This window comes from Lathyrus oleraceus, chromosome 2 (genome assembly GCF_024323335.1).
Source record: "Lathyrus oleraceus cultivar Zhongwan6 chromosome 2, CAAS_Psat_ZW6_1.0, whole genome shotgun sequence".
Lineage (NCBI taxonomy): Eukaryota > Viridiplantae > Streptophyta > Magnoliopsida > Fabales > Fabaceae > Lathyrus > Lathyrus oleraceus.
The window spans coordinates 103,394,149-103,407,212 of NC_066580.1; positions in this window are offsets into that span (position 1 = coordinate 103,394,149).

A 13,064-nucleotide genomic window follows, 5' to 3' on the forward strand; every position below is an offset into this window, starting at 1 on the left:
AACAACACGAAAAGAAAGAAAAGAAGGACAAAGCAAAGGTGAGTGAAAAGAAATCAATAGCTCTAAAGACTTCCTCCTCAAAGTCTCAAGCAAAAGAGCAAAGTGATTATTCATCGAGCGACGAAGAAGAAGAGGACAAGAGTGAAGATATGGGGCTGTTCGTTAAACGCTACAATCGTTACGTGAGAAAGAACGACATCCAACACTCCGAGAAGAACTTGGTAAACTTCCGGAAACAATCTAGGTACTCTAAAAATGATGACTCAAAAGGTAAAATGACTAGAGGGTCGTGCTATACGTGTGGAAAGCCGGGTCATTACAAACCGGACTGTCCAATGAACAAAAAGACAAAGGAAAAGGAATCATACAAATCACACAAGAAATCATCAAAGCCAAGGAGAGCATACATAGCTTGGGAAAGCGATAGCGACTCCTCAGATGATGAAAGTTCTAGTGATGAAGATGAAAATGCAAACCTATGTCTCTCTGCTCATCAAAAGAACAAAAAGAAACAGGTACGACATGCTAAATATGAAAAATCCTCTAGTATGTCTCATCATGAATTGCAAAATGCTTTTGATACTTTACACTGTGAAGCGAAAGAGGCCTTTAAAAGGCTTGCCTCAAATAAGAAATTTTTTTCTCATTTGGAACATAAAATTCAACAATCCGAAAGGAAACTTGAGGCACTTAAAGCTTCTATAGTGGAAAGCACAAAAACAAGTTATGAGGACCTTAGAAGTAGAATGATGAAATTTGGGTGTGATACTTGTTACATTTGGCAAGGTGAAGTAAGAAACCTAAAGGCCAAACTTGACAAGGCTCTTGAGCCCAAGATTACCTTTGCTATCGACAAATCAAACTTTCGAAAAAGTATGGTTAATCCATATCAAAAATATAAATATGTTATAAAGGATGAAGATAGCAAAAGCAATCAAAATTTAAATTTCTCTTGTCTTTATTGTTGCAAGAAAGGCCACTCCATTGCTAAATGTAGGTTTAGGAGATTTTTAGTTCCTAAAGGCATTTATCAATGGATGCCCAAATGCAACTATTTCGTTCCTCACCATTCAGGACCCAATAAGCCATTGGGTACCTTCTCTTGTTAATTATATTGCCATAGGTACAATGCCTCGAGACTACCGAGAGAAGATGGGTTCTCGACAGTGGATGCTCAAGGCACATGTCAGGAGACATATCACTCTTCATTGACTTCGTGGCTAAGAAGAAGGGATATGTAACTTATGGTGACAACAACCGTGGAGCAATACTTGGTAAAGGTAGTGTAGGTAACCCTTCTTCCACTACTATTTCTGATGTATTGCTTGTCGAATGTCTTAAACACAATCTACTTAGCATCAGTCAATTATGTGACAAAGGATACAATGTATCATTTTCAAAAGGCTGTTGCAAAATTGTACATAATGATGATAAGAAGAATATGTTTAAAGGCCTGCGTGTGAACAATGTCTATATGCTTGACTTAAATGAAGTATCGTTAACAAGTAACAAATGCCTTGTAACAATGAGTGAAGATTCATGGTTATGGCATAGGCGTTTAGCACATGTTAACTTTGACTTACTAAACAAAGTAGTCTCAAAAAATCTAGTCCTAGGTCTCCCCAAAATTAAGTTCACCAAGGATCACCTTCGTGATGATTGTCAAAAGGGGAAGCAAACGAGGATCTCATTTAAATCCAAAAATATCGTTTCAACAACGAGACCTCTCGAGCTTCTTCATATGGATTTATTTGGGCCATCTAGGATTAAAAGTCTAGGAGGAAACTATTACGGTTTCGTAATAGTGGACGACTTTTCTCGATTTTGTTGGACTATTTTTTTAGTAAGCAAGAGCGATACGTTCGCCGCCTTTGAAAGATTTGCTAAGCTTTCCCAAAATAAACTAAATACAAACATTGTTGCAATTAGAAGCGATCATGGGGGTGAGTTCGAAAATCACTTATTTGAAGAATATTGCGGTAACCATGGTATTGATCATAACTTCTCCGCTCTACGTACTCCTCAACAAAATGGGGTTGTGGAGCGTAAAAATCAAATTTTGGAAGAATTGGGAAGAACAATGATCAACGTAAGTGGCTTACCGAAATATTTTTGGGCCGACGCCATAAGTACGACTTGTTATGTTCTGAATAGGGTGCTCATTCGCCCCATTCTGAATAAAACACCGTATGAGCTTTTAAAAGGGCGAAAGCCAAATGTTTCTCACCTACATGTTTTTGGTTGCAAATGTTTCATATTGAACAATGGAAAGGAAAACTTGGGAAAATTCGATGCCAAGGCTGACGAAGGTATTGATCGCTCGACTGGGTGAGTCGAGAATGGGATACAAACTGCAAGTGCACAGTTCTATCGCGTAGTTTTAAAAGATATCGATCCCACAGGGACTTATGAATCGATATACCGTTATCTAAAGTTACTACGTAAATCTAAGGTGAAAATGTTTGATTGTTTGGGGAAAAGCTAAGAGCTAAACTAATATCTAGATTAAATATTAATAAAACGGATATCGGTATGTAGTTCGTCAAAACTAGGGAATCAAGTCTTTGTCGGTTTCTTGGTTTTAAAATGAATCGTTTCGGTTAACTTTATTGGTTAAAGGTTCTATCTCAAACTCTCGCTCTGTTGAATAAACCATGATTTTATATTAATGTTGCTGTCACTTATAATTAAGTCAAAAACCATATTTTGAAAACAATAAAGTTGCAGAAACTCCTTTTAAGAAAATACTGACCGTTTTAAACACCCTTATCTCAAACTCTCGCTCTGTTGACTTAGGTTATACAATTAAATCCAAATGCTTAACTCTCGTCCTCACATTCAATCTTTAAAAATACTTTTTGGAAAAGGTCAGAATTTAATTAACTCTAAAACTTGCTCTCGCCCTGATCTAGAATTAATGCCTAACTTACACTGTCCAGTTAAAATCTCAAACTCTCGCTCTATTGATTTTAACTTCTTTATGTCTTTTACTTTGGTAAAAAATCTTGTTATTGAACCTGTAAGTTGAGACCATAAAAAGATTGATTTTGATTTTAAGTTTAGATAGACCGACTCAGTCTCGATCCCTTATTCTGCTTACTTTACATACCGATACCTAGGCAAATTAGCCAGACATGCTAAATAAACAAGAATTTATATCATGCATAAACAGACTCATTCCAGGCAGGCAATATGAATAAACAATAGAATAAAACATAAAAAAATTAAATAACAATTAAAGAACCTGAATGCGTAATACAATGGTCTTGAACACTCCACCACAAGCCGGTAGGATTTGTTCTTCGATTCTTCAATTAAGCAGTAAAATAAATCAAGGAAATAAAACTCGAATATAACGTAAGGTTAAATCCGGTATAAAGTTGCACAGTAGTTTCCGGTGTAGAAACTATTACGCGAAAAATATCTAAAAGCTAAAAACGGGGAAGATAAATTGCAAGGGAAAAAAAGAAAGTAAAGCTTGCAAAAGAAATAAATAAAATGAACAATGCTGGAAAGGAAGAAAAATAAGCAAAGGCGTGAAAGGAAAATTTGGCAGAGCTTCCGCAAAACTGAGCGTGCAAAAACTGTCTGTGGCAAAGAGAGGAGATGGCTATTTATAATAGCCTTGGTAACTGCCTTGCGTTTCCTACGAGTCTTCAGCATGGCTAAATACACGGCTTGGGAATAGGACACGAAGTCCTCAACGTTACTTCCATTCTTCTGAGAGCGTAACTTGCGCCAAAAAGCTAGTGGACTGGTGTGACGCTCGTCACACCATGTGTGACGTCCGTCACAAGGCTACTTCGCGTGACGCTCGTCACAACCCTTGTGACGCCCGTCACAGGGGCAACGTGCGCTTTCTTTTGGGCTGGGCTTGGTCTTGGTTATTTGTTTCCTTTTTATTGCTTTTTACACCTCCTTTTCTTCCCTTTTTCACTTTTGCTTCAAAATGGGTACCTGATGTAAATAGAAAAGAAATACTGCATAATATCTGATAAAATGGGATAAATTAAAGTAAATGATAATATAATCTAATTAAATTAAGTCTTAAAATGTGATATAATTTCATGTTATCAGGTATCTTCCTCGGATACTCTCAATCTAGCGAAGCATATAGAATATACAACAAACGATTACTTGCTGTAGAAGAGTCTATACATGTCACTTTTGATGAATCCAATCCGAGAAACGTCGGAAAGGGTAGTGTTTTTCATGGTGCAGGTACATCTACCGAAGACATACTCAAAGGTGGCGAGCCGGGGATTGATCAACCCGACATAGTCAAAATTGAGAAGGATAAAGATGTACATCATGAGGAAACCGAGGTAGCTCATCCGCCTTCAAACGATGATCTCCCTCAAGCTTGGAAGTCCTCCAAAGACCATCCAATCGACAACATTCTCGGAGATATCTCAAAGGGTGTTACAACTCGATCTAAGCTAAGTAATTTCTGTTATCACTTCGCTTTCGTTTCGCAAATTGAACCTAAAAACCCTAAAGAAGCCCTACTCGATGAACACTGGTTTTTGTCAATGCAGGAGGAACTTAATCAGTTCACCAGAAATGAAGTTTGGGACCTTCTCCCTCCTCCGCGAGATCATCGAGTAATCGGCACCCGATGGGTGTTTAGGAGCAAGCTGGACGAAAACGGGGTAATAACCCGTAATAAGGCGCGTTTAGTCGCGCAAGGGTATAACCAAGAGGAAGGCATCGACTATGAGGAAACTTATGCGCCGGTTTCCCGACTCGAGGCTATACGCCTTCTCCTTGCCTTCGCTTGTGCGAAAGACTTTAAACTATTCCAAATGGATGTTAAAAGTGCATTTCTTAACGGTCACATAAATGAAGAGGTTTACGTCGCACAACCTCCGGGTTTCGAATCTCATGAGTATCCTGATCATGTTTATAAACTAAAAAGGGCTTTGTATGGCCTCAAACAAGCTCCCAGAGCTTGGTATGAGCGACTAAGCAAATTTCTACTCGATCAAGGTTACTCAAGAGGAAAGGTTGACACAACCCTCTTCATTAAACGTCAAGGAAAGCACTTGATATTAGTGCAAATTTATGTAGATGATATCATATTTGGGTCTACTAACATGAATCTTGTGAGAGAATTTTCAGACCTTATGCAGGGCGAATTCGAGATGAGTATGATGGGGGAGCTCACATACTTTCTCGGTTTGCAAATTAAACAGCTCAAAGAAGGAACTTTCGTGAGCCAGACAAAGTACTGTTTGGACCTTATCAAGAGATTTGACATGGCAAAAGCTAAGGCCATAGACACCCCCATGCCTACTTGTACAAACTTGAACAAAGATGAAGACGGTAAGGAAGTAGATGTAAAACGGTATAGAGGTATGATTGGATCACTCCTTTATCTTACTGCTTCTTGTCCCGATATTATGTTTAGCGTATGCATGTGCGCAAGATATCAATCATGTCCCAAGGAATCCCATCTAAAAGTTGTCAAACGAATACTTCGATACCTATCCGGTACTCCGAAGTATGGACTATGGTATTCCAAAGGTAATGATTGTTCATTGGTAGGTTTCTCCGATTCCGATTTTGCCGGTTGCAAATCGGATAGGAAAAGCACCAGTGGCACTTGTCACTTATTTTCAAACTCTTTGGTCAGTTGGCACAGCAAGAAACATGTTTCAGTTGCTTTGTCAACCGCCGAAGCAGAATACGTTGTCCCCGGTAGTTGTTGTGCCCAAATCCTATGGATTAAGCAACAACTATTGGATTTTAACCTCAAACTTGAACGTATTCCCATTTTTTGTGACAATACAAGTGCCATTAACCTGACCAAGAATCCTGTGCTGCATTCTCGCACCAAACACATCGAAATTCGACACCACTTTCTTCGGGATCATGTAGAGAAAGGTGACATTGTATTTGAACATGTTAATACTGAACATCAACTAGCGGACATCTTCACAAAGCCGCTAGCTACTGAACCTTTCTTTCATATCCGCCGAGAACTTGGTATTCTCGATATTTCGGAACGGGCACTATAATCTGCTGTTTTACCTTATTCCATTTAAGACTATAATCTTGTACTCCTAACAAGTTGATGTTGTTGCAAGCACAAGTTTATTGTTCACCAAGTCACTCAGGCATCGAGGTGATACTGTTCCCTCTCTCTCTCTCTCTCTCTCTCTCTCTCTCTCTCTCTCTCTCTCTCTCTCTATCTGCAAAGTTTCATGGTTAAAATAGCTATACCACATCACGATATTGTATATATATGCATGATGTATCTCTTTGGATGTTTATTGCTGTATGGCATTTTAATTATGCATCAAACTGGTCAACGCATGTGCAGAATAGTGAAAAACTGAAATTTTGTCTGTATGAGTCGACCGTAACAGGGCTATGGTCGACGCACACTTAACACTTTTTGTGATTTCTCAAAAATCAAACAGTATGCGTCGACGCATACAGAGGTATGGTCGACGCATCGCTTAAAAATTCTGTTTTTCTGCAGAAAAATTTAAACCATTTCATGCATCCACATTAAAAAAAAACCATCATTAAGTATGCATTTACATTCCATTACCTTTCAAACTACCCACTACCTTGTAACCTGCATCTACCTAGTGTCTATTGTCCCTTAATCTTTCATCTTCCCAAAACCCTAACCTTTCCTCTACAAATAGGGAAAAAAACCTCTGTCTAGTAAAATCACTCTCAAAAACCCTCACAAACCTTCACTCTCTACCCACACACACTAAGTTTCAAACCTGCTCAAATGGCTTCCACATCTCGCAGACCTACCGGCAAGAGATCCCGAGAATCATCCGCCGCATCTCTACCCATCTCCGCTTTGTCGTTAGTTCCACCACCTCGCGTCGAATCCTTCAACAAAGATATCGACAAAAGAGGAGTTGTTCGACAACATGCGTTCTACAAGCTTACCGCCGAACGCATGCACCTCGTAGAAATCATGGCTCTGCTACAGCATCAAGGCATTGTCAAATTCTTGGAATGCAACGCTAAGTACAGCGAAGACTTAGTCCGGGTGTTCTACGCCGGCATTCATGATAAGTTTCGCGGGCACAAGTTTCACTCCAGAATCGGCACGACAAAGGTATCACTTAAGTCAAATGTCTGGAACCAGTATTTTGATATGTCATTGGATGATGCTGAAAATCCTCTAGCTGAGGTAACTGACTCTCACCAAATAGAAGGTTACGAGTTTAAGAGTGCATTGAATGATATGCTGAAACGACCATATCCTGATCATATTGTTAACAGTGACTCGTTCCCACGAACTGTCACTGCCGGCAAGCTGAAAACCGGAGAACGGATTCTTCAGTGGATTGTTTCTCGCATCCTGCGACCAAAGAAAGGTGGTCTCTCCAGAGTTGAACAGGCTGAGGTTCATCTCATGTACATTCTGAAGAATAAGCAGAAAATCAACTGGCCCTACTACATTGCCAGTAGGATGTTCAGCCTACGTGATTCCGGACGAGGAACGGCTCTTGCCTACGGATCCTTCATTCAAGAAATCCTTACTGCAGTCGATGTCAATCATCCGTCCTTTCCGTATACCTCCATCTCATCAGACAAAGAGTTCAGCCCATAAACACTGTCTATGATGGGATATTTTTGGTGTGATGAGCGAAGGATGTACAAGTTTGTTCGAAGAGGAAATGTTCCTCCGCCTGTTGCAGCAGATGATGATAGTGATGACAGTGAAGAAGAAGAAGATGAAGAGGAAAATGAAGAAGAGGAAGCAGGACAAGCCTATGATCACCATGGTGGAGATAATAGTCTTCCACAAGTTGATAGTCACGACTACTCCGACTCCGCTTCGGTTCAACATTCACATTCAACTGAAGAAGATGTCCCCATCTGGGGTGGCTGGGGTGAATGGCAACATACGGGCTGGTAAACTCAACGTCAATTCTACCAGCCGTATCACCAGGATGATGAAGAATCTCCTCCGTCTCCTCCACAGCACACAAACTCCTCAGAATTGTTGGATATGATGCGAAACATGCAGCTAGCACAACAATCCTTCATGCAAACTTAGGATGAGCGCTATGCTCATATTAGCAGTCAAATTCAAGCCCAAAATGAGCGGCTCGACACCCTCTCTACTAGCTTGAATGACCGGTATGCAGCCTTTTCGGAAACATTTGACCGCCAGGAACGGTCGGTCGACGGGAGTCTCAAGCATTTGAGCGGTGTTGCCGAATACCTATCTACTCTAGCTGACCCCTACAAAAACCCGGGCATCTGTTACCATCCAGGACACCACCATTAGGACATAGACCTTCATATGCACTTTATATTTTGCTTGTTGTTTTGAATGTATTCATCTTTCTGTTTTGCCTGTTTGTGCAACATTAATTTTAATGTGTATCTTCCTTTAATTAATGATTATCACTCAGAAATGATATTGGTGTGATATTATTATCTGTTTGTGTTATTTCCTGTTGAATATTTTGTTACGTTGAATAATCATTCCTTGTCTCTTTTTGATGTTGTCAAAGGGGGAGAAGTGTACAAAAGCAGACAGCCAAAAATGTTCACCACAACTAACAGTCGTTTTTTTGCAGATAGCCTTAGGTTACAAAAGAAAGGGGGAGTGTGCATAATGTGTCAATACTGCATGTTGTTTGTCTCGTTGGTTTTGCACAGGTTGTCATCATAAAAAAGGGGGAGTATGTAAAGGCAAATTGTCAGACAACATACAATCACAAGTTTCGATGATGACAAATGACCACCATGGACGAATCGGCATTGTCGATTCCACGTCTACAAAAAAATGCAACACATCACCTACCATATCCTTTCCTATGCTCATCTAAATCGGTTATAATTCTTAAAACATATGTGGACAAAGTGTGATCATGACGTAATGCATGAAAATCACAAAATACGAATTTTTGCAGGTTTGAAGGCCTTGAGTCGACCATAAGGGTCGGGGCATAGCCCACGGGTCAGCACATGCTTGCTTGAGCCGACCACAGGTCGGCGCATGGCATAGTTCAGTTGGCCACGGGTCAGCTCATGGAACACTTGAGTCGACCATAGGGGTCGGTGCCTTTCTCACGGGTCAGCTCATGGAATACTTGAGTCGACCATAGGGGTCGGCGCATTTCCCACGGGTCAGCACACGCCGACCTATGGTCGACCGCTCGTGCGTGAACTCAGTTTTCCGAGTATTTTTCCACTGTTTGAAAAGCTGTTATTTTGGTTGAAAAGCTAGTTACTATAAATAGAAGTCAAATCACTTTTATCAGCTAACATTTGTCAAATTGATTTCAAGTGTTCAAGGAAACAAGAAAGAGTGAAATAGGTGTCTAAGATTCATCATCTTCATCTTCAACATCTCACAACACATCAACTACACATAACCATTTTTGATGTGCTTCGTGTTCGGTTAAAGGTGATAAGGTTCGAAGCTGAGATTGGAGAATCCGGTTCGGGTTGAAGCTTGTGGCAGGTTCTTTCTTGAATAAAACCGTTAGGGTTTTGTCCTCCAAGACCGGTTTGTGTTTGGGGGTTTTTGGATGAATTGCTTCATTAATATTCAGCTGAGCGAAGGTGATTGAGAAGAGGAAGTCTTCATCAGTCTAGTAGCGGATTCGGTGATATTGAAGGGAAGGCTTCGGGTTCGATTCGTTGTGGTTGAGATCAGCCGGGCCGAGGGTTTGAAGAACGGAAGGTTCTTTAACAAAGGGGCTGGAATCGGAGGTCTATCAACAACAATCGAAGGTCTTGATTCATCTTGAATCAAGGAACAAGGAGAGGAAGCAGCATTCAACACCTTGAGAGTTCTGTTGTTTACTTGCTTTGCAATCCTTGTATAAACGGTTAAATTCAACAGGTGATATCTATCAAATCATCTCAATTCTAGTTTTAGAATTGAGGGCAGACGTACCCCGAAGCGAGGACGGCGGGGGAACTGCCTCATCAAATCTCTGTCTTCTTTAATTTTCTGCATAATTGCTTTTCAGCTTAAAAATTAAGTGATTTTAGTTTAAGCAATTTTAATTAAGTGATATAAATTGAGTAAGAGATTAAAACTTTGTTTTTGAATCCAAAGTACAATAGTATATTGTACTAGATCAATTTGAATTACTTACTCAACACAAATATCACTTGGAGTGTTTATGCACACCAAGTGTTTGATAATTTGCCTAAACCAAAGTTGTCTTAAGTTTGTATCTAGTTTGATTTGGTATTTGGATCATTGGAACTAGGAATCCTAGTAAGTGAAACATATCATTGATTGTGCAATTAGTGTAGTGATTTGTATTTCACTTTATCTCTAATCCATTAGCTTAACGCATATCCGATTTTCCAATAACGGTTCGTTTTAGACTAATATTTTCCTCGGCCGCTTCCGTACTTAAAACAATTTTTCAAAACCAATTTTAATTGGTAGCGCCGACTCAAGTTTTTAATTGGGATCTATTCAACCCCCCCTTCTAGATCCGTGCCATAGTCTAACACCAGTAACCGGTATCCCTGGTGTTCCTTCCTTCTGCTCCCTATTATGACTTTTTGTCCCCTGTGGAGTCAGATTTCTCCCTGAGCGTGTTGTTCTCTCACCCAGTACCCGATGTTTTGATGTCATGTCTCTCTCAGAGTTTATTACCCAGTAACCGATAATATCTCGTTGTTTCTTTCTTAGCTGAGTCCTTTGTGGACATCCCCGTCTGAGTTCGGATCTTCTTATCCGATGTATCCTTTATGGATAATTTTGCTGTATTGGCATATTCTCCAATAGATGCATTTTTGCGTCAGCTCGAGTCTTTCCATCGATTTATTTTTATGGAATCCCTTCGTGTCTCCCAACAAGTTTTCAAGTCGTGACCTGCTAACACATTTTTACCTTATTTCCCCTAGAGTCTCTATCTCCCTAGTGAGTGTGTTACTCCTATGGATTCTTCAGTTTCTCCTGATTTCTCTTCCTTCGTGGCAATTATTCACCATGAAGATTTTATTTTGCATGCATACATTTGCACCATGAGGTCTCTTAGGGACCAAAATTTGTCTCTTTGTTATTATTTAAGCCAATTCTATCTCGTCGAGACGAAGATTTTAACCTTCATATCTCTGGCTAGAATGACCTTAAATAGGGGCATCTGTAAGACCCTAATTTTGACCCTAAGATCCCTTATGGCATCATGTTTTTGCACAAGTGCATTGCCGGATCATAGTATGTTTGGCTCCTTAACCTTAGGGTTGGGACTTGTTTGAGTGTTTTGAGACCACCAAGCATGCTTGTATTGTATATTATTGCCTTTTTTATTTTAATTACTAACCAAAAGCACAAAAATATGTCACTAACTCTTTTTGTTTTGAAGCTCAAGTGATCATGCGCTCCCATGCTCCTAGGAGGCTCCTAAACCCAATGAAATGGCTAGATGAAGATGAGAAAAAGCATGAAAATGGTCCACAAAGCTCCTAATCACCATATATGTCTCCCATGTATATCAATTTGCCAATTTGATCAAGATAACCCAAAGGTCTTGAGGATTATTTCCCAAGGAAACCCTAATTCAACTGTGCTTTGATTGTGGCTTGCTCATGAAGCAACCTCAACCTATGATAAAACTTAATCAAGGGAAGTTCTTTCATTCATTATTTTATGCATATATGATCCTATTTGAGGATCCTCAATCATTCATTCATCAATATTGGAAGTTTCGCCTTGAAAAGTTGACCAGTCAAGTCATCTGACTAAATTGAGAATCGCTGAGATATATCTGTTGATGTGTTTTTCAAATGAAGATAACCCCAAGAGCAACAAATGTTCTTAAGAACCATATTCACAACTTTCATGTTCATCAAAAATCCATTTGAAACATGGAAGGTCATCATTCATTTCGAAACATTATAGGTCATTTTGACTCAAACCCTAATTTTGGGTCAACTTACCAAGGACATAACTTCCTTAATTATTATGATTTTGAGGTGAGACCAAATGAATTGGAAATCTTGAGATGTCTACTTAAAATGTTATGTTGTACAAAATTTCATAATCCTAAAAGAAATATATGTGATAATACAAAACATTATAGGTCATCTTGGACCTAATTCATTGAATTTGAAAAAGTACCCAACTTTAGATGCCCATAACTTTGTCATACAAAACCCAATTGATGCAAACTTTGAGTCTAAGTTGATCATATTGAAAAGATCCACAACTTTGGTGTTGGAGGTTTTTCTATTTGAAGCTTGTATCATGAATGCAGAAGGGCTTGATTAGGCTTACTTTTGGTGAAATTTTTCAAAGGTGACTTAAACATGTTTTGTACTCGGTTCTTCCAGGCCAGTTTTCATTAATTTCCAAATGCCAAATGAATTTTTGCCCAAAATGACTTTTGTACCATATTTCCAGGGCTTTCCAACCATTACTGACAATGCTATTTTGGATTTACCATGTGTGAGTTTCGAAGACCTCTTCATTTATGTACAATTTGGCATTTTTATGATGAAAATTAATGTGCAACCCAATTCCCTCCAAAATGCACGTCCAATTACTCTTCAAATGAACTCAACATGGTTTTGCACCCATCATTGGGCCTTCCATACTCCTCTACAGGCCCATGCATATCCAATTTCAAATGCCATGCACACGATGGAAGCATGATGCACAACCAATTTCAGCTATAAATAAACACTCCTTCTCATTCATTCATCAACCTTTTGGAGATCTGATACGCTGCATCATTGAAACCATAGCCATACCAAAGGAATTTTTTCAGAATTTTTTCTCACTTTCGAGTTTGAAATTCAACATCATTAGTTGATTTTCAAAGCTTAATTCCTTAACCATTATGGATCACCTTGCCACGTTTTAATCCTGATCATCCATTATGTTTACTTGTTTTAATTCATAATGTCACGCGTTTGACTTGGACACACGTTGCGTCCTCACATCTGAGCCATCCATCCTTGCCACGTCATTTAATGAACCCATTCTGTGGCGCTGGTTTTTTCTATTCTATCTATTTTCATTTTATTTTCAGTTAATTCCTTTGATTTTAAAAAATTCAGAAAATATTTATTTGAAGTCATAAAAATATGAGACCAATGCC